The sequence below is a fragment of the Mirounga leonina genome, unplaced genomic scaffold, assembly GCF_011800145.1.
Source record: "Mirounga leonina isolate KUSES-001 unplaced genomic scaffold, KU_Mleo_1.0 Mir_165, whole genome shotgun sequence".
NCBI classification, from domain to species: domain Eukaryota; kingdom Metazoa; phylum Chordata; class Mammalia; order Carnivora; family Phocidae; genus Mirounga; species Mirounga leonina.
This window is the reverse complement of record NW_023270415.1, coordinates 69,778,264-69,801,600: the sequence shown is the minus strand read 5'-3', so window position 1 is coordinate 69,801,600 and position 23,337 is coordinate 69,778,264.

The following is a 23,337-nucleotide window of genomic DNA, read 5'->3' as shown; positions in this document are numbered from 1 at the left end:
ACCAAGAATCGCATTACTTTCTCCCCCCCTCCCACCCCAGGAGAAACAAAAATATGAAATATAACCCTGGCCTGTAATACAAGTTTCCTTGTTTCCCCAAAGATAGAAAGAGCTGATCCCCAGTTTGTCATTCACATTCTTCCTTGTGCTTCGAAGGCTCCCTCCTCCCTGTGACAACCCACCCCACATGTTAGGACCCAACTTAATTCCTTTTTAGAGCATTCACAGTCATGTCCATATATTAGTTGAATGACTACAAGCACACACGTTAGAATCAGACAGATGTGGGTCTGGATTCCAGCTCAGCCACCTATCAGATCTCTGACCTCTGAATTACTGAATCCCTCATATTTTAGTTTCCTGATCTCTAAAATGAGTATTAAATTATGCTGGCTTCCAGCACACTTCCTGGCATGAAGCAGCTGCTTTAGCTGTGACTCGTTACTGAATTTTCTGTGTAACCAGCACTCTACTCCATGCTGTCCCATTTTGGGCTCTGTGCCCCAATTCTCCCCATGCATGAAATTTGTCTCTGAAATAAGACCCTGAGATCTTCAACAGAGGGAGTCCAACTTGTGTTCATGGTTATCTCAGGGCCACCTCCTGCCAACTCTGACTCCTTCTAGTCACATGCAGGTTTCTCACTTTCCTCTTCCCATGTCCGCTGCCACTTGTCTGTCAAGGACCTCCTAGAAACTCCTCCAGACTCTTGCACAAATTTCCCCACCAGAGAGCCCTCCTGTTCCATCTCTTCCCTTTCTGACCTGTTATACTGTTAACAGCTATGCTTTCTTGAGCTCCTACTACCTACCAGGGACAAAGAGAAGCACGTGACACACCCCTTCCCTAACCTCTGCAAGGAAGGGGTGTTTCTTATTTTCCATTTTGCAGATGAAGAAATTGAGTAAGGTTGAGAACAGCTATTACATGCCTGAGTCTACTCAGTAAATGGGGCTCAAACCCAAATCTATGTCAGCTCCAAAGCTCTCTCCAGTGTGCCCTGCTTCCCTCCCTACATATTTTAAGGTCTACTGCCAATGAGTCTTGCTAAGTCACAGAACTGCTCAAAAACATCCCAGGGCTCCTTCTTATTTATGAAGAAAAAAATGGGAATCCCTTGGCCTGATATGTAAGATTCTCTATATCTGACCTCAGCCTACAGCCTGAGTTTTATCTCACTGTAGTGCTTCGTGAACCTGGCATGGCAAACAAAACTGTTCTTTTTTTTTTTTAATGTTATGTTAATCACCATACATTACATCATTAGTTTTTGATGTAGTGTTCCATAATTAATTGCTTTCATATAACACCCAGTGCTCCATTCAGTACGTGCCCTCTTTAATACCCATCACCGGGCTAACCCATCCCCACCCCACCACTCCCCTCTAGAACCCTCAGTTTGTTTCCCAGAGTCCATAGTCTCTCATGGTTCATCTCCCCCTCTGATTCCTCCCCTTCATTTTTTCCTTCCTACTATCTTCTTTTTTTTTTTTAACATATGATGTATTATTTGTTTCAGAGGTACAGGTCTGTGATTCAACAGTCTTACACAATTCACAGAGCTCACCATAGCACATACCCTCCCCAATGTCCATCACCCAGCCACCCCATCCCTCCCACCCCCCACCCCTCCAGCAACCCTCAGTTTGTTTCCTGAGATTAAAAATTCCTCATATCAGTGAGATCATATGATACATGTCTTTCTCTGATCCACTGTTCTTCATGAAAGCTCAGCATTTGCCAGTCTTTGTGTTCGTGTTTAAACCAGACCCTCCTTTGGGAATGCTCTCAAGGCTGCCACTCTCATTGTCAAACCTGCAAACCTTTCTTATTTGTCCCCCAGGGCTCATGTTACATGCTGCACCCTCCCTGAAGCATGCACCCTGTTCACACCTTCAATGATGCATCTGGTGTCTACTGCATGTGAAGCAGTTTGACCTCCCGTGCACTTCAATACCTATGGGCGTGATTGTGCCACAAGATAGGTATGGGGAAGGGGCACCTGGGTGGCTCAGTCGTTAAGCGTCTGCCTTCGGCTCAGGTCATGATCCCGGGGTCCCGGATCGAGCCCCACATTGGGCTCCCTGCTCGGCGGGGAGCCTGTTTTTCCTTCTCCCTCTGTCTACCACTCTGCCTACTTGTGCTCTCTCTCTGTCAAATAAATAAATAAAATCTTAAAAAAAAAAAAAGATAGGTATGGGGGAGGGGCACAGAGGAGCAGCCCTAGACAATCAGGAGGGCCTTTCTGAGGAAGGTGATGGCTTGGTTGAAACTGAAGGAGAAGTTAGCAAGAGAAAAACAATTTATCCTCACTCTGAACATCCACAGCTAGTATTCTTTCCATCTTTCCCAAGATCCCTCTTTCTTCTTTATATTATAGTTATTTCTTTCACCCCTACTAGACTGAGAGCTCCTGAAGAACAGTATTTGTGACTATTTCATCTTTGATTTTTCTTTTTTTTTTTTTTTACAAAAGAAGTACTCAGTGGTGGGCATGAACACAGACAGACTTTGGAATGGGCAAATGCGGATTAGAGATCCAGCTCTACCATTTACAAGTCATGTGACCTTAACTGGACTAAATTACAGTTTTAAGACACCATTTTCACATGCAGATTAAGCAAGAGAAAAAGTCTATCTTACAGAGTTGTTATGAGAACACAAAATAATTACAAAAATGTTTGTATAATGTTTAGCATTGTACCTGCTACACAGTAAAAGTTCAGTAAGTGGTAGCTTTGTACTTCTGAAACATAGTCCAAGATTTTTTATTTATTTTACACACCTCCTAGCACAGCACACAAAAATAGTCCCATGTGAACACTCACTAACTTGAAGTATCTTATTCCAGCCCAGATATGTGCACATAAACATGATCAAATTAATTAAGACCATATCACAGATATTTCTTTTGCAAGGCAGATTTTTTCTCTGCCCAAAAACTCATAAAGAGATGGCAATTGAGGTTGAAAAAACTAGTGCTTAATTATATAGCACTCTCTCCAGAGTTTCTCAATTTCTATACAAATGAGCCTAGTAAGTGATTCATTGTTGTTGTGTATGTGTGCGCGCGCGTGCGTATGTGTGTGTGTGTGTGTGTGTGTGTGTGTGGTGGGAGAATCTTTCAATCAAAGAAAGAAAAAGAAAAAATGAAAATAATCTGTGCTGCTTGAAAAGTTAAAATCATATTATTCTTTCTAAGCAGCTTTTGTGGTTGGTACTCAGTGTAGATGATGGTGGTTTTTAATTACCCAAGATAGAGGAACACCCATCTAATAAAGGAAATCCCATTAAATAGTCTCAAGTCAACCTCCTTAATTCAGGCAAATAGAGAGAAAGAGGCAGATCATGACTTTGAAGGGTTTTCAAAAAATGCCATTGTATTACCTTCAAATGCACAGGGGGACCTCAGCTACCTCATTACTAATTAAGCAGATCCACATTGAAATTCTCTGGATAGAGTGAATATAATAGATTAGAATATTGAGCACATACCATATACCATATATCACTCCAGGGGACCTGGGAAGAAGACGCACATGAATGAGATCTAGATTCTCTTCTGGGTGAGAGAAACATGCAGATATGTAACTTCATTTTAAGATAGAGTGAAGCAGCACAAAATGGAGGCAAACTTTGCAAGCTATATGAGATTGCAGTTGGGGCTGACCACTTTCCTTTTCTAGAGGAGGGACCATTGCTGCTGAGCTTTGAAGACTAATCTCACAGGAGAAGTTGAGGAATTCATCCTCGTTGAGAACATACTCTGTGACATATATTTTATATACCATATTTCATTTAATTCTTAAAACTCTCCAAAGTATTAGTACTATATGCTTATTATCAAGATAAAAAGGCACTTTTCCCAAGGCCACACCACCAGAGCGTAGGAGCTTGGATGCTAATATGGGCCTGAACAATCCCAGAGCCTGTGATTTCACCTCCTCTTTTGTTCTGGAGCACCTTTTTAAGATTTTATTTATTTATTTGGGACAGAGAGAATGAGAGACAGAGAGCATGAGAGGGAGGAGGGTCAGAGGGAGAAGCAGACTCCCTGCCGAGCAGGGAGCCCGATGCGGGACTCGATCCCGGGACTCCAGGATCATGACCTGAGGCGAAGGCAGTCGCTTAACCAACTGAGCCACCCAGGCGCCCCTGGAGCACCTTTACAGCATGTATGAGGTCAGCTATCTGGGAGATGAGGTTAAAACCATCATCCCATCTACTAACAACACTCTACTCTTACCTCAACCTTTAAAAGGCATGTAGGAAAAATAAAATAAAATAATAAAATAAAATAAATAAAATAAAATAAAATAAAATAAAATAAAATAAAAAAATAAATAAAATAAAATAAAATAAAATAAAATAAAATAAAATAAAACGTAGGTAGAAACCGACCACTTCGGGTCACCTCCATGCTACCACCCTGGCCTGAGCCACCATCATCTCTTGCCTATATTTCTGCATTGCCCCCAATGATCTTCTTGCTTCCATTCTTGCCCTCTACCTTCACATAGTAGCCAGAGGGGTGCCATTGTCTGTTGTTGTAACCAAACAACGAACACACGAAAGCCTTTGTAAGTGGTTCATTCCTGAAAGTAGATTATGCTCACTGCCAATACTGCTTATACTATTCATTACCCTGTATAGATTAACTAATTTACAGCTAACTTATAGCTAATTTATACAATTAATAAGGATTATTGGATTGAATTGAATGAATTTCTCTCTCATCAGAGACAGGTGTAAAGGTTAACTTTGACCCAATTCAAGCCTAATTATAATAAATCATATAAAATACTGAATTAGCCAGAGATCTAATGAGGTGTTCCCAGGGCTCCGATTAGGGCACCACTCCACCAGGTACTAACACGTAGCTGATGTCTGTGTGAAAGGCCAGAAAAACACAAGAGAGCATTGTTAGAATGTAGGCAGTAGAAATCTTAGACTGCCTAATGTTCTTCCCCAGTGGAAGGGCTCAGGACACTATGGTGCCTCCGTGTAGCAGGACAGCATGCCCCTCACCGATGCTGCTGCTCGGTCTTTTGCACAAGCTCCTTCTCATCTCTCTGAAAAGAGTCCTTGGTCCTCCCTCTGACTAATCTTCTCTCAACCGCGAGCTGATTTCACCTCCTCTAATGGCTTTTAACACCATCCAACACAGGAAACCTCCAAATTCATATCTCTACACCTCTCTCCTGCATGCTAGACTTGTATATCCAGCTGTCCAACTTGACAGCTGGCTTGATATCTCCACTCCTGTGTCTGATAAACACCTCAAACTCAACATGTTCTCACTGGATTTATTATTGAATTATTGATTTTGCCTTTCCCCTGCCTCCCCTTCGCACCCAGATCTGCTCCTCCTGAAGTTTTTCCAGTCTCAGGCAATGGGAACAACAGGTATTCAGTTGTTGAGGCCAAAGGAACCTGGAGTCAACCCTCAATTCTTCTCTTTCGCCCATAGTCCACCTCTAACCCATCCACCTACACTATCATCCCATCTACTAACAACACTCTACTCTTACCTTAACCTTTAGAATGCATGTAGGAAAAATAAAATAAAATAATAAAATAAAATAAAATAAAACGTAGGTAGAAACTGACCACTTCAGGTCACCTCCATGCTACCACCCTGGCCTGAGCCACCATCATTTCTTGCCTATATTTCTGCATTGCCCCCAGTGATCTTCTTGCTTCCATTCTTGCCCTCTACCTTAACATAGTAGCCAGAGGGGTGCCATTGACTCTCCACCTTATCAGAGTAAATGCCCAAGTCCATACTGGGAACCATAAAGCCCTACATGAGCTACCCCCGAGCCCACCCCCCCACACACTCATTTTCCCTCTGTCCTTACATCTTTTGCTGTCTCCTCCTTGTCAAATACAATCTAGTGACACTGGCCTCCTTGCTATTCCTAAAAATAACACACATCTTCTCACCTGGGTCCATCATCCCATAGATGAATGGGCCTCAATCTCATCTGCAAAATGAGGTAATTGGATCAAATGACCTCTCAGGTCCCTCCACAAATGTTATGATTCTGTAACTATTTTCACCTGCAGTGAAGATCATGAAACCCCAAGCCTTACAATGGCACAATATTATGAACTCTGACCAATGGCAAAGAAAAACCTGCATTTCTGTATCTTTCATTATTGGTTCTGAAAATCAAAATTAGTTGTAATAAGCCATTGTAGTGAGAACTGGAAAATTAACAAGGGTCTGATGGTATTTACCATTTAAATGTTATGACCATGGGTACTGTATTATAAGGAAAATTATTCTGTAAAAATGTTAAGGGAGAGTAGGAAGACAACTTTATATGAATACTATTGTAACAAATAAAAATGTAAAAATAAATAGAAATATTTGTGGAAGAAAAATCATCAATATGCTAAGAGTAATGGTGTTAAAGTCACAGAATTAAGGGTGATATTTTTCCCTTCTTTTCCTTCTTTTCTGAATTTTCTACTGTATAATTTATTTTACTACCTTTTATAATGAAGACATGAGTGTGTGTGTGTGTGTGCATATAATATTTAAAATTTTTAAACCAGGAGATTGCTCTCCAGCTAGAAACAATACTTCATGTTCTTTCAATTATTGGATCCTCACACTATAGGCAAATTAGGAACAGTGTTCTTTGAACAAGAACATGGTAATAAAAGATTAACAGTCAATTTCCCTACATTGATGTGGATCAGTCATGCGGTCAGCACAGTTGGCAGCCAAGAGCCCAAACACAGGCACTCAGGTATTTTCTTATCACACAGACAGGGTTAGTGGTGTACTCATTGATTCAAATGGCTGGATATGCCAGTGGCCCTTGGAGGGGTTCTATATTTTTTTCTCTCCCAGATAATGCCAAAATGTTATTCTCAAGTCAAGGGATAGAATAAGCTTCATCATTCAAGAATATTCATTGAGTTTCCCAAATTGCAATTCAATCTGCCCAATATATATTAAGTGTATATTATGGATCTAAGTATGTAGAGTCTAAAGTTATGGATCCACAGTCTTCCTTCCATAAAAAGCTGTTTTTTTCTTAAACTCCACATATGAGTGAAATCATATGATAATCATCTTTCTCTGATTGAGGTATTTCACTTAGCATAACACCCTTTAGTTCCATCCACATAATTGCAAATGGTAAGATTTCAATTTTTTGATGGTTAAGTAGTATTTCATTGTGTTGCTGGAGGGGTGGTGGGAGGGGGGTTGGGATAACTGGGTGATGGACATTAAGGAGGGCACGTGATGTGATGAGCACGGTGTGTTATATGCAACTGATGAATCACTGAATTTTACTTCTGAAACTAATAATACACTATATGTCGATTAATTGAATTTAAATAAAATAAAATATTTTTTAAATGATGAAAATAAAAAGCTGTCTGATTAACCAGTTTACATGCCACCACAGGTCTCCATCTTCTCATCCATAAAATGGGGAAAACAAGACCCTTGCCCCTGTGGAAGAAGGGAAATGAGGAAGGAACAAGGGAAGGAATGTCTTATGAGGTTGTTATGTGTATTAAATATTATAACAAGTTACCATAAGATTTGGCTCACAATACAGGCTCAAAAATTCAGTCCTTTCTCCATTCAACAAGTGCCTACTGAAAACTTAGCCATGTGCCAGGTCTATGCTAGGTGATATGGATACAACACTGAACAAGGCTCATTCCTCTCCTCTAAAGAAGTGTCTAAGCTGGTAGGAGAATCCAAGAAGTAAAAGACTACTTCAGTCCTAAAGGATATGCAACTAGATGTGCAGAAAGCATGATGTTTGGGGAAACAGAGAGGACAGAATAGTAGGGGACAAATAACCCCTAAATACATTAAAAAGTGTTTTTGATATCAACAATAACTTGAGTGCTTGTTAAATGCCAGACACTGTTCAGATATTATCAAAATTTTCCATTTACATTATCTCACTGATTCTATTCTATTATTAATATCCCCATTTTAAGATAATTAAGACATGAGTGGCTAAGTATCTTCTCCAGAATCACACAGCTAATAATCCTATTGGAGTCCACATTCAACGTCTTCCAACCTGCATTTCTAACTACTCTGTGCACTTCTTCCTTCATTGGCTACTGTGCTTATTAAGCGAGGTAACAACTAAAGTACAGTATTGCCTTTCCCAGTAAGAATCCAATGTTGACTGATGTTAGTAATAGCAGTAGTAACAATAGCAGCAAGAGTAATAGCAAAAGTTGTAATGGAATAGTAATAGAACACTAGAAGGAATAGCAGTGGTAGTAAGAACAGTACTTAGCAGTAGCAAAATGTGAAGCTCTCTACAAATGCTAGTAGTTATTATTAGTCTGAACTTAGGAACATTCTAAGAAAAAAGGTAAAAAATGCTTTTGTACTTCTGTGTCATATGGTTCCTGCTCTCAAAAAAAACAAAAAACAAAAAAACCCACTTCTTGGTACAGAAGAAGGAGACACATATATAGTACAGCTGGCGATTTAGAATAAAAACTATTTGTTTCAAATTGAATAGTTACATTTCCAAGAACCAAAAGATTTAGGAAAATGTCATCTTTTAGGGGTTAGTGCAGAAAGGACGTAATGTTAAGTCTTCGGAGTACACGTAGCATGCATACGGCACTATACCAACCACTTCACAAGTAGCAGGTCATCGATTTCTTGCGACCATTCTGGGAGGTAGATACTATATCACCCCCTCGCCACATATGAGAACACTGAAGTTGAGAGAAGGTAAACCATTTACTCAGGATTACACACCAGGTAAGTAGCAAAGCCAGGATTTTAACCCAGAGCTATTAACCATGCTCACCCGGCCACTGGATGAGGGTACAGTATGACCCAGGCTGAGGGTAAATCAGACATGAACAGGGAAGAAGGAAAGGCAGGGAATTCTGAGAAGAGCTGCAGGACCAGCGTCCTGGGTAGAGATGAATACCTAAGGCTGAGGGCAGGGAAGAGTGAGCTGGTCCAGCTATCAGGCGTGAGCCTGGGCCCTGCCCTTTTAGAGATCCCCACCCAAGAAAAACCACACGGCTGAGACACACTTATTTAGAATGTCTTGTTTTTAAGTTGCATTTTGTTTTTGTCATCTGTAGCAAGGTGTACAAGACCAAGATGAGAACATTGAGAGAAGAAAGCTTTTGTTTTGTATTTTGGTTTCTTCCAAAATGTACCCAAAGTAATACAACTTTTAAAAAATGCTACTTTGGGTTTCAGACACTATTTAGGGCCACATTTATACACTCATCTGACTCCCCTCCCCATTAGTACTCAACTGAAGCAACCACAGAAGCCTTATAATGGCAGTCATTCATCCAATCAACACATATTTATTGAGCACTTAGTCTATATCAGACCACATGCTCAGCAATGTAGACATGGCAGTGAACAAGAAAAGGAACCATCCTTGCTCCCCTGGAATTCACATTCTAGTTGGAAGAGAGGAGTGATGAATGTGAAACCAAATAAAGAATATGCCAGGTTGAGACATACACTTGCACAAATATAACTAGAGTGACATGAAAGAGAGCTACTCAGGTGGGTGGCCACTGTTGGCCCTTACAAACTGATGTTTGAACTGAGAAGGAACTGTAAGAAGGAGCCCGCAATGGGGATCTGAGGCCAAAAGGAGCCAGATGGAAGGAAGAGCTAATGCAAAGACCCCAACATTGATGAAAACTTAGGGTGTTTGAGAAACATAAAGAATACCCATTTGGGTCACAGTATGTAGTAGGAGATGAAACCCAGAACATATTCAGTAAACAAATGAGGGAGGATCTTGTAGTCTCAGTGTAAGGAGCTTGGATTTTGCTTTCAGTGCTGCAGAAGCTACTTGAGGATGGTAAGCAGATCAGAGAAGGAAATTTTTTTTTCATTGGGGAAAGCATCTACTTGGTAATTGTGTAGAGAATGGATTATAGATGGGCACAGGAAGGTGGGAAACCAGTTAGGAAGGTATTACAGTGGTTAAGGTTGGTGAGAACGGGGCATAGACTAGAATGGTTTTGGTTTATTTGGAGCAAAGCAGTCAGATCTAGAAAAAGTGTTCAAGGCAGAGGTAAGAAGCATCACTTCTTACTGTAACTATCTTATTTCAAGAGTGGATGTGGGGGTGCCTGGGTGGCTCAGTCGGTTAAGCGTCTGCCTTCAGCTCATGTCATGACCCAGGGTCCTGGGATTGAGCCCCACATCAGGCTCCCTGCTTAGCTTCTCCTTCTCCCTCCTGCTCGTGCACGCTCTCTCTCTCTCTCTCTCTCACTATTTCTCTTTCTCTCTCAAATAAATAAATAAAATCTTAAAAAAACAAAACAAAACAAAAAAACAGTGGATTTGGAGGGTAAGGGAATTTGTGAAGTCCAGGAATATCCCTAGGTTCTGGACGAAGGAACTGGATACATGGTGGTATCAATCAATAAAATATGGGGATCAGGTAAAGAGAACATTGCTGGGGGTGCTGGAAAGGGGATTTATGGGTTCTTTTTGGAAATAATAGGTTAGAAATGGTTATTAAACATCCATGTAGAAATGTCAAGTAAGCATTTAGATACATGAATCCAGAGTGCAGAGGAGAAAACAGGTTGGATAGATTTTGGCCTCAGATGATAAGTCTGACAGGTGACTGGATATGATCACCTTGGGGAAGAAAGAAGGAACAGAACTAGGTTCAAACCATCTCAAAATAGTGTAAGCCTAGGTTCCTTCATTTTTAAAAAATTTTTTTATTATGTTATGTTAGTTACCATACAGTACTCCATTAGTTTTTGAGGTAGTGTTCCATGATTTATTGTTTGCATATAACACCCAGTGCTCCTTCAATACTTGCTCTCCTTAATACCCATCACCAGGTTAACCCATCCCCTCACCCCCCTCCCCTCTGAAACCCTCAGTTTGTTTCCCAGAGTCCATAGTCTCTCAAGGTTCATCTTCCACTCTGTTTCCCCCCCTTCATTTTTCCCTTCTTCTCCTAATGTCCTCCATGCTATTCCTTATGCTCCACAAATAAATGAAACCATATGATAATTGTCTTTCTCTGTTTGACTTATTTCACTTAGCATAATCCCCTCCAGTTCCATCCATGTCATTGCAAATGGTGGGTATTTATCCTTTCTGATGTCTGAGCAACTTCTTTTAAGACACATCTCCAAAGGTAAGGGAAACAAAAGCAAAAATGAACTTTTGGGACTTCATCAAGATAAAAAGCTTCTGCACAGCAAAGGAAACAGTCAACAAAACAAAGAGACAATCCACGGAATGGGAGAAGATATTTGCAAATGACACTACAGAAAAGGGGCTGGTATCCAAGATCTGTAAAGAACTTCTCAAACTCAACACCCAAAAAACAAATAATCAAGTCAAAAAATGGGCAGAAGACATGAACAGACACTTCTCCAAAGAAGACATACGAATGGCTAACAGACACATGAAAAAATGTTCAACATCATTAGCCATCAGGGAAATTCAAATCAAAACCACATTGAGATACCACCTTACACCAGTGAGAATGGCAAAAATTAACAAGGGAGGACAACAAATGTTAGAGAGGATGTGGAGAAAGGGGAACCCTCTTACACTGTTGGTGGGAATGCAAGTTGGTACAGCCACTCTGGAAAACACTATGGAGGTTCCTCAAAAAGTTAAAAATAGAGCTACCCTATGACCCAGCAATTGCACTACTAGGTATTTACCCCAAAGATACAGATGTAGTGAAAAGAAGGGGCACATGCACCCCAATGTTCATAGCAGCAATGTCCACAATAGCCAAACTGTGGAAGGGGCTGAGATGCCCTTCAACAGACGAATGGATAAAGAAGATGTGGTCATATGTACAATGGAATATTACTCAGCCATCAGAAAGGATGAATACCCACCGTTTGCATCGACATGGATGGAACTGGAGGGGATTATGTTAAGTGAAGTAAGTTAAGTTCACTCATATATAAAACAGAGATAATAATAAACTTGTAGGGTTTAATAATAAACCTGTAGGGTAGTTTCACAAATTAAATTTTACTTATATATAAGACCCTAATCTGTCAGATATCAAGTCCCTGGTCCATTTCAATATCATATCAAGATACCATCAAGGCCAGTTTCAAAAAGGTTAGGATTGATAAAGAGACAGAGTTAATTGATTTGTAAAGCCAAGATCCTATGATCCCATGGTTTCCACCCACATTGCTTTCTTTTTCCTTTCTCCTTGACCATTTCCATCCCTGACATGTTTTTATATACCACAAAAACATGCACAGTATATTTGGGTCGTTTCTCATGGGCTGCTAAATCCCAGGTCCTCAGAAAAGAAAAGATCTTCAAGAGTCCTGACCTGGTAATACATGACCTCAAAGAGCTGTGACTGGCATGGATCGAGTCCCATTACAGAATGTCAAGTCAAGTGGCAGCTAACTCCCCTTGGCTAGAATAAGTAATGGCTTCCCTTAGAGCCCTGGGTTAGTGCCCAGTAGGGTGAGTGGCAGGCAAATGAGTCTTCAATCAAAGGTACTTGAGGACACCAATGTGTGTCTGCCCTGAGCTGCCCTCTCTGCACATTCCATTGTCCAGAAGAGTGGCAGAGTTTACAGTAATAATAGCTAACATTTATTGAGTGCCTATTCTGTATCAAGCATGTTGGCTAGCACTTTCTATGCATTACCCTATTTAATACTTCCAGAAATCCAGTGATACTGATACTAATATAACTCCCAAGTTACATATGAGGAAACAGAGACTCAGGGAAGACAGGTCATTGTCCAAGTCGAACAACTAAGAAGTGATGGATGTTTGAATGCAGGTCTTCTCTCAGCCACTATGCACTATCATCTCTTAGCAGTATAGTTATTAATTCTTTTCAGTCTATGTCAGCAACACTGACCTCCCATGCATACGGTGAGAAAAACAGTGGATGAGGAGTCAGGATGGGTTCTGATCTCAGGTCTGTCACTTAAAATTATGTGGCCTATAGTACATCATTTACCTTCAGTGAGCCTTAGTTCTCCTATCTTCAGAGTGGAGAGAGTAATCTCTGCCATATCAGGAGTTTTGGGAGCACACAATGTGATAACTTTATAAAAATCATTTGCCAACTCTCAAGTGAGGAATGCATAAAAGGTGGTTATACAATTATGATGATGACATGATGATGATGATGATGATGATGGTGATATTGATGCTGTTGCTAATGATGATGGTACACATGCACTCACACACACACAGACACACACACTAGAATGAAAATATCTCGAAACTCTCATCACTGATTATTGAAACACTTAGAATAGTGCCTGGTCCCTAGATAGCGTTCAATAAATACTATGAAATAAGTAATGAAGATGAAAGAGAAAGAGTTAAAGGAGAATTCATAGATTAATCCACTTCAAACATTTGGGTCTGGAAATTGATCACCCGTACATACATGAAGTTAGGTTCAGCATGGGATTCAAGGTGTTAATAGCAAGATAAAGATTCAATACCTATGGTTTCGGCTTTATCCTTCAGAGACTTCAGGAAGGATCCACCATAACTAAAGAATTTCCCTCACTTAGCAGTTAGCATAGTGTTCAACACACAGTAGGTTCTTTATAAATGTGTTTTTCTCATTGCCTCTCTTTTCCTTCTTTTTAAACCCTCCTCCCTTCTCCCCCTCTCCATCCCTTACATTTATATTATTTAGATTCTCTTTCAGTCATTTCCTCTCTTCTCAAATTTCTTCTCTTTTGGTTTCTCCATATTCTTTCTTCACTTCTTTTGGTCCCTCCATATTCTTCCCTCTCTCCTCTTTCTCCCTAGCCCTTCCTTTCTCTCCCCAGTCATTTTTCCTAGCCCTCCTAGAACTCTCTTCTTTGTCTTTTGGGTTTTCACTCCTTAAGCCAATACTTAAAGACATCTTGTCCCCCATGGGTTTTCCAGCAAGTCTCACTGGAGCTAATTACAACTGGTCTAGATAATCTAGGCTCAGAAAAAGTAATCACAGGAGTTTTAATACTCAGCCCTAGGGAAGCCTGGGTTGCTTCCTTCCTGCACAAGGACCTGGGTGTCTTTAGGACAGCTACATCATGGGCTGTCAGAGAGGGCATGACAGCACCTGTCCTTATTCTCTTATTGATTAGGAGATGGTTTGGCTACCCATATTCATTTACCTCAAAGACCATAGATATAACTGGTGGTTGGGCAGGGGATCAGCTGCCTCAGACACCCTCTAAAAAGAACACAAAACTGGATGTTAGAATTAAGGTGTGACCTCACCCTCTCCATTCTTCATACCCATGACAATGCTGCCTTGAAAATGGTTCAGATAGACCACAACATTACCTGAAAAGTTAGAGTCAGAGGTGAGGTTCAAAGCCAGCCCAAACTTTAAAATATTCTTGTGGGTCCTTCAGCACTACCCACCACACTTACGTCTTTTATTACTGTAGATTATTAAACCTACTATGAGCAAGGCATTATGGTAAGTATTGAGAAAACAAAACTGCATCCTTACTCTCACTTGATCAGAAGAACTGTGGACAATAGAAATAATTTGTTGGCATGGCTTCTCTTTCATACTGTTCTGCAGAGTTGAACTGAGTCTCCAGAGGGACATGTCTTACCTCTCCAGAGGCCCTTCCATGACCCTACTTCTGGGACTCATTCAAAGGCTGACAGAATAGGCCTTTTGGGATACTGACCTTTGCTCTTTGAATAACTGTCATTCTGTTCAAGGTCAAGGTATAAGGTTATTTCCTCTCCTTAGCCCAGACATCATCAGATTTGGCAGTTGTAAGGTTGATCTTTGGAGATTCCTTAGTTTAACTGAAGTCTTCAATTCATATTCTTTTATTTCTTTGTTGTTTTTCTTGAGAGTCAAGGGAAGGCAAAAGAATCTCCAAATACCTCTATTATGCCATCTTCGAACCAATCCTGTTATTTCCAAGGTAAGTAAACTGGTCCAGAGATAGAGTTACAGTCAAGAAACCCTGGGGATGCCTGGGTGGCTCAGTCAGTTAAGCATCTGCCTTCGGACCTGATCCCAGGGTCCTAGGATTGAGTCCCACATCAGGCTCCCTGCTCAGCAGGGAGTCTGCTTCTCCCTCTGCTTACCGCTCCCCCCGGCTTGTGCTCACTCACTCTCTCTGTCTCTTTCTCTCTCTGGCAAATAAATAAATAAAATCTTTAAAAGATATATATATATTTTTTTTTTTTTTAAGTCAAGAAACCCTGAACAGCAGTGTTATGCCAAATCCTGGCCTCTTGTCTCCAACTTGATGCTGGACAGAAATTCTGGGAAGGAGAGCTCCCAGTTTTCATGCCTTGATGATAACTTGAGGGGAAAATGTTGTGTTGAGAGAGGATGGCCTCCAGTAATTTCCCGTTCAGTCTCATTGCTGTCCCCAGGAGAGCTCAGATGGTCTCAAAAACTTGGAAATGTAGTTTGGCCATCAAGTTCATTACATGTAATTTACTCTCTCATTTGATGTGGAGAATCAAATTTGGTGAGAGAATTAGAAGGAGCTGTGGTTTCCCAGTCAATTAACATTTATTAAGATCCATCTGTAAGATAAACTGATTCATTTATTCATTTGATATAGCTTGTGTCCTTTTCATATGGCAGAGGCAACACCATGTGATAGTCTAAGAACCCAAGCTTCAGAGTCAGGCAGCTTTATTTTGCCTCTTGGATTTGTTATACACTAGCTGTTTGATTTGGGGTAAATCCCCTAATCTTTTTGAGCTTAGATTTCCTCAACATTAAGATGGGAGTAAAAGTTTCTACTATACAGCACTCTTTAAATAAAATAATGTAGGTTAAATAATTCACATGGTAGCTGGCACATTGATGTCTGAAAACTGTGAATAATAATCATGATCCTAAGTGCTAGATTATGATCAGATGAGAGTATTCTTTATGAGCCCACTATCTCCTCTCTTATTTAGGAAAACATCTGAGAAATCCTTCAGATGTTTATTTTGAATCTGAAACACTTAGTAAAAGGGCAGTATATTTGCATGTGTGTCCTACTTGGTCCAACATATATTGACACAGATGAGTTTCACTCTTGAATCTGTTCAGTCTTGCAATTTTCTTCTCACTCATGAAAAAAGATTCTGACTTGACCATGGTTTTTCCAGTAAATCATTAAAAAATAAGGACATTTTGGATATCATTTGCACCTTCATCTCTTTTTGCTTTAATGTTGAACTTGAGCATATAGTCCATCTGAGTGGACCCCTATTGCATCCTGTAATAAATTTACATCACGCCTGGGAAAGATCACCTCTTCCAATCCAACCAGCCAACACTGGAAAGTGAAATGAAGTGAATGGATTATTAATGTGAAAAATCAATTGTAAAATAAGATGCACAATTCTAATTTTTCATTCTTTTCCCTTTTTTAAAGTATATACTTACATAGTAAAAACCATGGGAAAATATACAGACAACTGTTAGTAGTAGTAAACTCTAGAAAATGAGACTATAAATTATTTCTTATTATTATTCCTTTTTGTATTTTCAGGAAAGACTACAATGAACCTGTGTTGTTTGTGTAATAAGGAAAATAGCACAGTAAAAATTAGGTTAAAAACACCCCACTTAACACAGTTCCTGCAAATTTTAGATGCTCAGTGAATGTTTAATGGTTGAATGAATGGCCCACAATCTGGGTAACTCCTGATGAGCCAAGAGTTCAGCTGCCCTGGCATATCCATCATTCTAGCTCCAGCACCAAATGATCCCTCCAGGATAACAAGAGAACAGGGAGGAAGGGAAAAAAATGGAGAAGAGAATTGAAAAAGAAGGTTTAGGAATGAGGCTTGGTAAGAGACCAGTTACACCGCTTGATAGTGAATGTTTCACCTGAAAGGCATTCTATGAACAGGGGACTCACATCTCTTGGGCACCACTCAGGCACCTCACAGAGAAAACAGTTCCCTACTCCTTTGCAAGCTCCATCATGCAGATGGGGAGTCAACCTGACCATCACAAGTGTCATTAAATGGCAACAATTTGAATCAAGGCCTCCTGACTCCACTTCAGGGCTCCTTCTGAGAAAGAAAGAACATTATGAAATGTATAAGTGATATTTGCAAATTTAGTTTAATTTAGGGACTCAGAAGGGTGATGGGAAATAGGAAAGACAGAGCAAAATCAGAACACTGAAGAAAAAAAACTTCAGGGCATATTTTCAGCCCCAGTGAAATATATAAACCCTACAGTCAAATAATATTTATGCATGGCATGAAGGTTTTCAGGAACTTTCAAGAGAATCAATCCACAAAGAATAAATTAGTAACTCATCGAGTATGGAAACCACCTCATCAGCCCAAACACACAGGCAGATATTTACCAACAATCTGTGGGAGGAGAATTCCCATTGTGTATTTAGGATGTCATTCATTGTCCTGTTGAGTTCTCATGTTCAGAGAAATGTGGCAAGGTCTACTTCTCTTTCTTAAATCCCTGGATCTTTGCCTCCTACCCAGCCTAATCAAAGCCCTACCTGACTCTATTATTAACTGCAACCCACAAAACTGCACCCCCAAATGCCAAAGGGATGACTTAAATGTAGACCACTGATGCACCCAGAGCATTCAGTATTCAGTCAACATGGAAAGAGAGAATTATGTCTCCCATATTGCAGTTCTCTACTTAAAGTCAATCTCTTCTTTCAGATTATCCTTTCATTTTCAACACTGGAACAGGACACTGCCTTTTAGCCAGGATCTCAACATGCTTCACAGATGTTATGGAGAGGCCAGTATTACTTTCGTCTGTTCTTTAGACCCTTCTTGTACACAGCAGTTTAAACAAGAAATAAGAGCTTAATGTAATATTGAGGGTTTACATTTTAGCAGAGATAAGGGCCAAAAACTAAGGTGATGCTCCATTCCTCTCCTTCACCAATGGCATTTGTTCTCTGTCTGGGAAAGTTTTGGGAAAGGCCATGCGAACTTTGGAATCCCTTGATCCCACCCTGCTGCACCTTCATCTCTTCCCCTGCATTGTCATTGAGTGACTAAATCTGAGCGAGAACACTGGCTGCATTGATTCTAAGAAGGCTTCCGTGCTCTTGAAGTCAATTCATCACAAATATCGGTTAAGTGAGATTTGGGTTTTGCATTTATTTTTATTAGCAAGTGATAAAGACATTAATTAAGGTATCATTAGCTGCTATTATAAACAAATACCCCAAATTTACAATGTTCCAAGCACAATAGAAATTTCCACAAATGTATAATCCAAAATGGGTGGTGCTGATCAGCAAGTGGTCCTCCGTCTGATTCCAGAGAACAGATTCCTCCATACCATGGGTCTATCATGTTCAACACAGGGGCCTCAAGGTTAATGGCTTCTCTGGGTCTGCATTAAGCTGATAGACTGGAAAGAGCACAAAAGAGCCCATGAGAACTCTTTATGTGCTGGGCAGGAAAGTGGGGCAGATCATTTCTGATCTCATCCTATTGAGTAGAGTTCAGCCCATGACCAGGTCTAAATGCAAAGGAGGCTGGGAAATGTAGGCTGTGTGCCTAGGGAGAAGAGGAAACAGGTGTGTTAAGCTGCTAGCCAGTCACTATCACAATACAGAAATAAGTCAATATCTGCACAATAACAACAAAATGACAGTTTCCAAACAAGTGAGGCTCCACCTCTAATAACAGCATCTTCAGTCCTACACTAGGACTAGTCCTACAGTAGGACTTCAGTCCCTATACAGAAAAAGATTTGGTGAGGTTTTCTCTCTAGAGATATGTAATCGTCATCACAGGACACCTCCCCCTAAAAAATGAAAAGAGGGAGATGCATTTCAGGAGGAAAAAAGGGTTTTAACAACCACAGTTGAAGGGGAAAAAAGCGTCAAAATCCCTAATTAGTTTAAAATTTTAATTTACGGATGAGCTGATAAATTAAATGGACTGAACTCATTCAGTCCAGCTAATTTAGGTTTTGCCCTAACCAGTTAATAAGCCAAGGTTATTAATAGTGATATTGTAGTATATTCATTATCCTAATGAATCCCTATTTGCCATATATTCTACCTCAGACTAGACAGATGTCTCATGAAAGAAAGAGAACGAGAAAGAAAGAGAAAGAGAGAGAGAGGAAGGAGGTGAGGGTGGAGGGAGGAGAGAAAATAGTTCCCCTCATATTGTGTGTTTTCTCCATCATTTGGACAACTACACTTGGCTTTTAGTCTCCCCTGCTCTAATTGCAATGACAAAAAGGAGCTTTGAGTGAAGAAACCCAAGAGTATTTGAAACCAGGTTATAACTCCCTTCAGCAATTTGGTTCTGTAAGAAAATATGCATGCCTGCAAATTATCTTTAACTCCTGCAAGGAGACATCCAGCTCTCGTGGGAATTTAAATTTATTTCGAGGTGGGGGATGAAGGCATTCTTTTTGCCAGTTTTTAAAATGGATTTCATGACTGTAAGCATGAAAGACAAGTTTCCAGCAGAAAAACACCTGAACTCCGATCAAGCTGAACTGACGTTCTTGATGCTGTAGGGTGCTGAGTGAGAGACGATGGATTGTGCCTGCCTCGAATCAGATACACATAACCACCTTGTCCGCTTCAATCTGAGCCATTATCCAACACATGCAAACACTGAGGTGCAGTGTTCTCTATCATATATATTTTAAATAGCCCCTGATATTGACAAGGGTAAATTAAATAGATACACTCAAAAATCACTAATGGAAGTATAATTTGGAAAGCAGTTTTGTTGGAAATTTTATCAAGGTGAGATGCATTCATATTTTTATTTTTTCTTTCTTTCTTTCTTTCTTTCTTCCTTTCTTTCTTTCTTCTTTCTTTTATTTTTGAGAAAAAATATAAACTTGACAAAAGTTCCTCCTTAGGTTTGTATCTTCTCACACCTCAACTGCAGCTCCCCAAATGTGAGATCATTTAGGTTATGTGAGGCCTGACATTAACCATGCATCCGCAAAATTTCCTATGAGACACAAAAGGCCTCATTGCCAGAAGTAGTGAGATCCCTGGAAGGACTGATGTCCACGTGGCCAACTAAGTGTTCTGTGTCCACCCCTACTTCATTATGGAGCCAGGAGGATGAAGTCGATTATCAATTAACAAAACAGATGCGAGCAAGAATTCCATTCTTTCGCAACTCTGTGGCTCTCCTCCGCCTTGGTTCTAGAAATTACTTCTCAGGCTGAGCAAGTGTGGGGCAGCAGAAGAATCAGAATCTGCCTTTCACACTCCTCATTAAATGTACCATTGACAGAAAAACTTCAGCCACCACAAGTTCACAATCTCCTTACTGCTGTTGCGGCCAGAATGCGGTTTTGTCTCTCTTTCCCCCGTAGTGGCGCTGAGCCTACCCTTGGTCAGGGTTTTCTGCATCATTCTAAGAGAACTTTTTTTTTCTCTCTCTCTCCTGCATTTAGTCACATTCTCTGCTGCTAAAAGAAGCAGTACTTAGATTGTGTTCAACGGGGCATGAAAGATCACCTGTGTTCCCAGGGTTTTGATGGAGAAGACTTGCCTTTGAATGATGAAATATCTCCAGGATCTTGCTTGCCTGTGATCCCACTCTAGCCCCCAAGTCCTGTCTCCTCTTGAAAATTCAGCACAAGGTTGGGTTGAAGAGGTGCAGTGCAAGCGTTGCCATGTCACTTGGTTGGTGCAACGCTATTTCCTTAGAACCTTCTAGGTTACAGGAAGTGCATTAGCTGCTGCAAATAGGACAGTGGAGATGTGCCTCGAGCAAATGCTTTCCAAAAGTTATTAACTCATTAAGCTCCACTGTTTAGAGTGCTACAGGGGTATCTCAAAGGGAATCATACTTTAGTCTAAGGCAGAGAATCCCAACTGGGGTCCCCCAGGGGACATAAGGCAGTAACTGAAGACATTTTCAGCTTTTACAACTTGGTTGGAGATGAGGACATGGCTGGGAGTCTGGGCATCAAACAGGTAAAAAGTAGGATGCGGCTAAGCACCCTGTAATGCCAGTAGCATCAGGGTTGAGAAACCCCGGCGATTTTCAAACTTAAGCGAGCAGAGAATCACCTGGAGAGCTGGGCCCCATGCCCAGAGTTTCTGATTCAGTAAGTCTGGGGTGGGGCCTAAGAATTTGCATTTCTCACAAGGTCCCAGGTGATGCTGCTCTCTGCTGGTCTGAGGACCACACTCAGAGAACTGCTGGTCTGTATTTTCACAGAAGGCATTCCCCAGAAAATGATGTGTAAAGTTTTGCTGGAGAAAAAAGGAAAAGATAAACCTTTTCAGGTAGTTTGTGCAAAAACCCAGAGGTGAGAGGTTTGGGTTCAAGGAGCAGAAATAAGGGAGCAGGACATTGAATGGAGCTGGAGAGAGAGCCCGAGGCAGATGATGCAGGGCCATAGTAGGATGCGGTCTCTATTCCATTTAAAACAATGGAAAGGCACTGAGGAATTTTTACCAGGGAACTGGAGAATTTGACCAGACAGTTGGGGTTGGGGGTAGAAGAAGGCATGGTGCCTATAGTTTAACGTAATAAAAAAACATGGCCTTTGGAATCAGACAGTCTTGGGTTTCCATCCTAGTTTGGTCTCTTACTAATGATATGATCAAGAGCAAATTATTCAACTTCCATGAGACTCAGTTTCCTCATCTGTAAAATGGGGCTGCTCATATCCACTTCTCTGGATAGTTGTGAGAATAAATGAGATCATGTTCATAAAAGGGTCTGGCACACAGAAGGGCTCATTGAATGTTAATTCTCTTCCATTAAGTGTCAATGATGAAAGGACCAGGGGCTCCTCTAGAAGCTAATTTCCATCTCAAAGATCACACAGCAAAGCATGATGTCAGCAATCCAGGTCTGTCCAAAGAGCACTTGCATCACCTGTGTGTGCCAAACCTGTGCCAGGACCTGCTGCTGGCGTGTTTAAGTGAAAATTAGGCAACCACCAACCCACACAAAAATGCTGCAGAGCTAATGCTAGGTTTGCAGATACCATCACAGGGCTCAGGCCAAAGTTACCTAATTTACTGATGTTTGGATACTTCAGAGGCTCTTTTACCGCATCTCTTACTGTTTTGTAGCCTGACAATGGGGAGGAGAAACAGTGCTTGGAACCACAATAAATAATAATACTTAGCACTTAAATAACCTTTGCATCTTCAAAGTCATTTCCAAACACTCTCAAATTAAGACTTACCCAGCCCCAGCCTTGGGAAAGTGTCGTTATCTTTGTTTCTTCAACACAGCAAGAAGAAGGAGGTGATGGTGTTGCCCAAACCCTGGCCAGTTGGCATTAGAATGGGCTGCTTTAATTCAATCCAGATATCCCTAATAGGCCCATTCCAGAAAAATCTGGGCATTTCCTTGGACCATGAGTAGAGCAAAATATTTAATTGGAAGAGCTAGTTCCACTCTCCAAGAATCACTTTAAAATAAAAATAATAATAAATAAAGAAGGTGGAAGAAAACTTCTGGAGCAGACAGATATGTTTATGTTATAGACTGTGATGATGGTTACCAGGGTGTATACTTATCTCCAAACTCCTCAAGTTGTATACATTAAATATGTATGGCTTTGTGTATGTTCATCATACCCTAATAAATTGGTTTTTAAAAATTCCTTGTGAGTCTAATTTTGCACAGATGTTCTCAGCACATTCTGAATTAGACTTAATGGGAACAGTTGCTTTTTTGCTATCTCTGGTTCCCCAACTCCCTTACTCTGCCATCTCCCAGGAAGCTGGGCAAATGTTAGGACTTTTTGTGTGTTTGATAATTATCTAATTAATAATGATAATATCTCAAAGTTTCCTCATCTATAAACTGGAGATAATGACACACAGGGTTGTTGTGAGGACAACGTGTGAAGAATGCCAAGTAGGTAATGAACACAAGGAAACATTCTTTATCATTGTTGTGGTTGACACCATAGCCATTGTATTTATATCATTTTATTGTTTCCCATATGTTTCCCATATGCTCTGTTTTATAGTGTTCATAACCATTCTCTTGTAAGGATAAGCAGGTAGCATTATCTTTTGCGGAAACGTGGGCTCAGAGACAGAAAATAGACTCATCTAAAACCACACAGCTAATCACTCAGAGCAGGGGGAGGAGCCACCGTTTGTCTTTATATCATCTTATTTCATTCATAACTTCCTCTCCTCCTACCCCAAAGACTTCATCTTTGTGTTCATGAAGTCTAGGTCTTTGCATTCTCTCCCTCTTCCACGAAAGAAAAGGCATCTCTTACCTCCACACTCCATAAAGCCACAGCAATTCAAGACATTTACTAAACCCCTATTATGTGCCATACACTGGACCCAGGGTCTGTGGAGTATCTTCAAGAAGCTTGTCCTCAGGAAGTTTCATGTCAAGGGGCACCT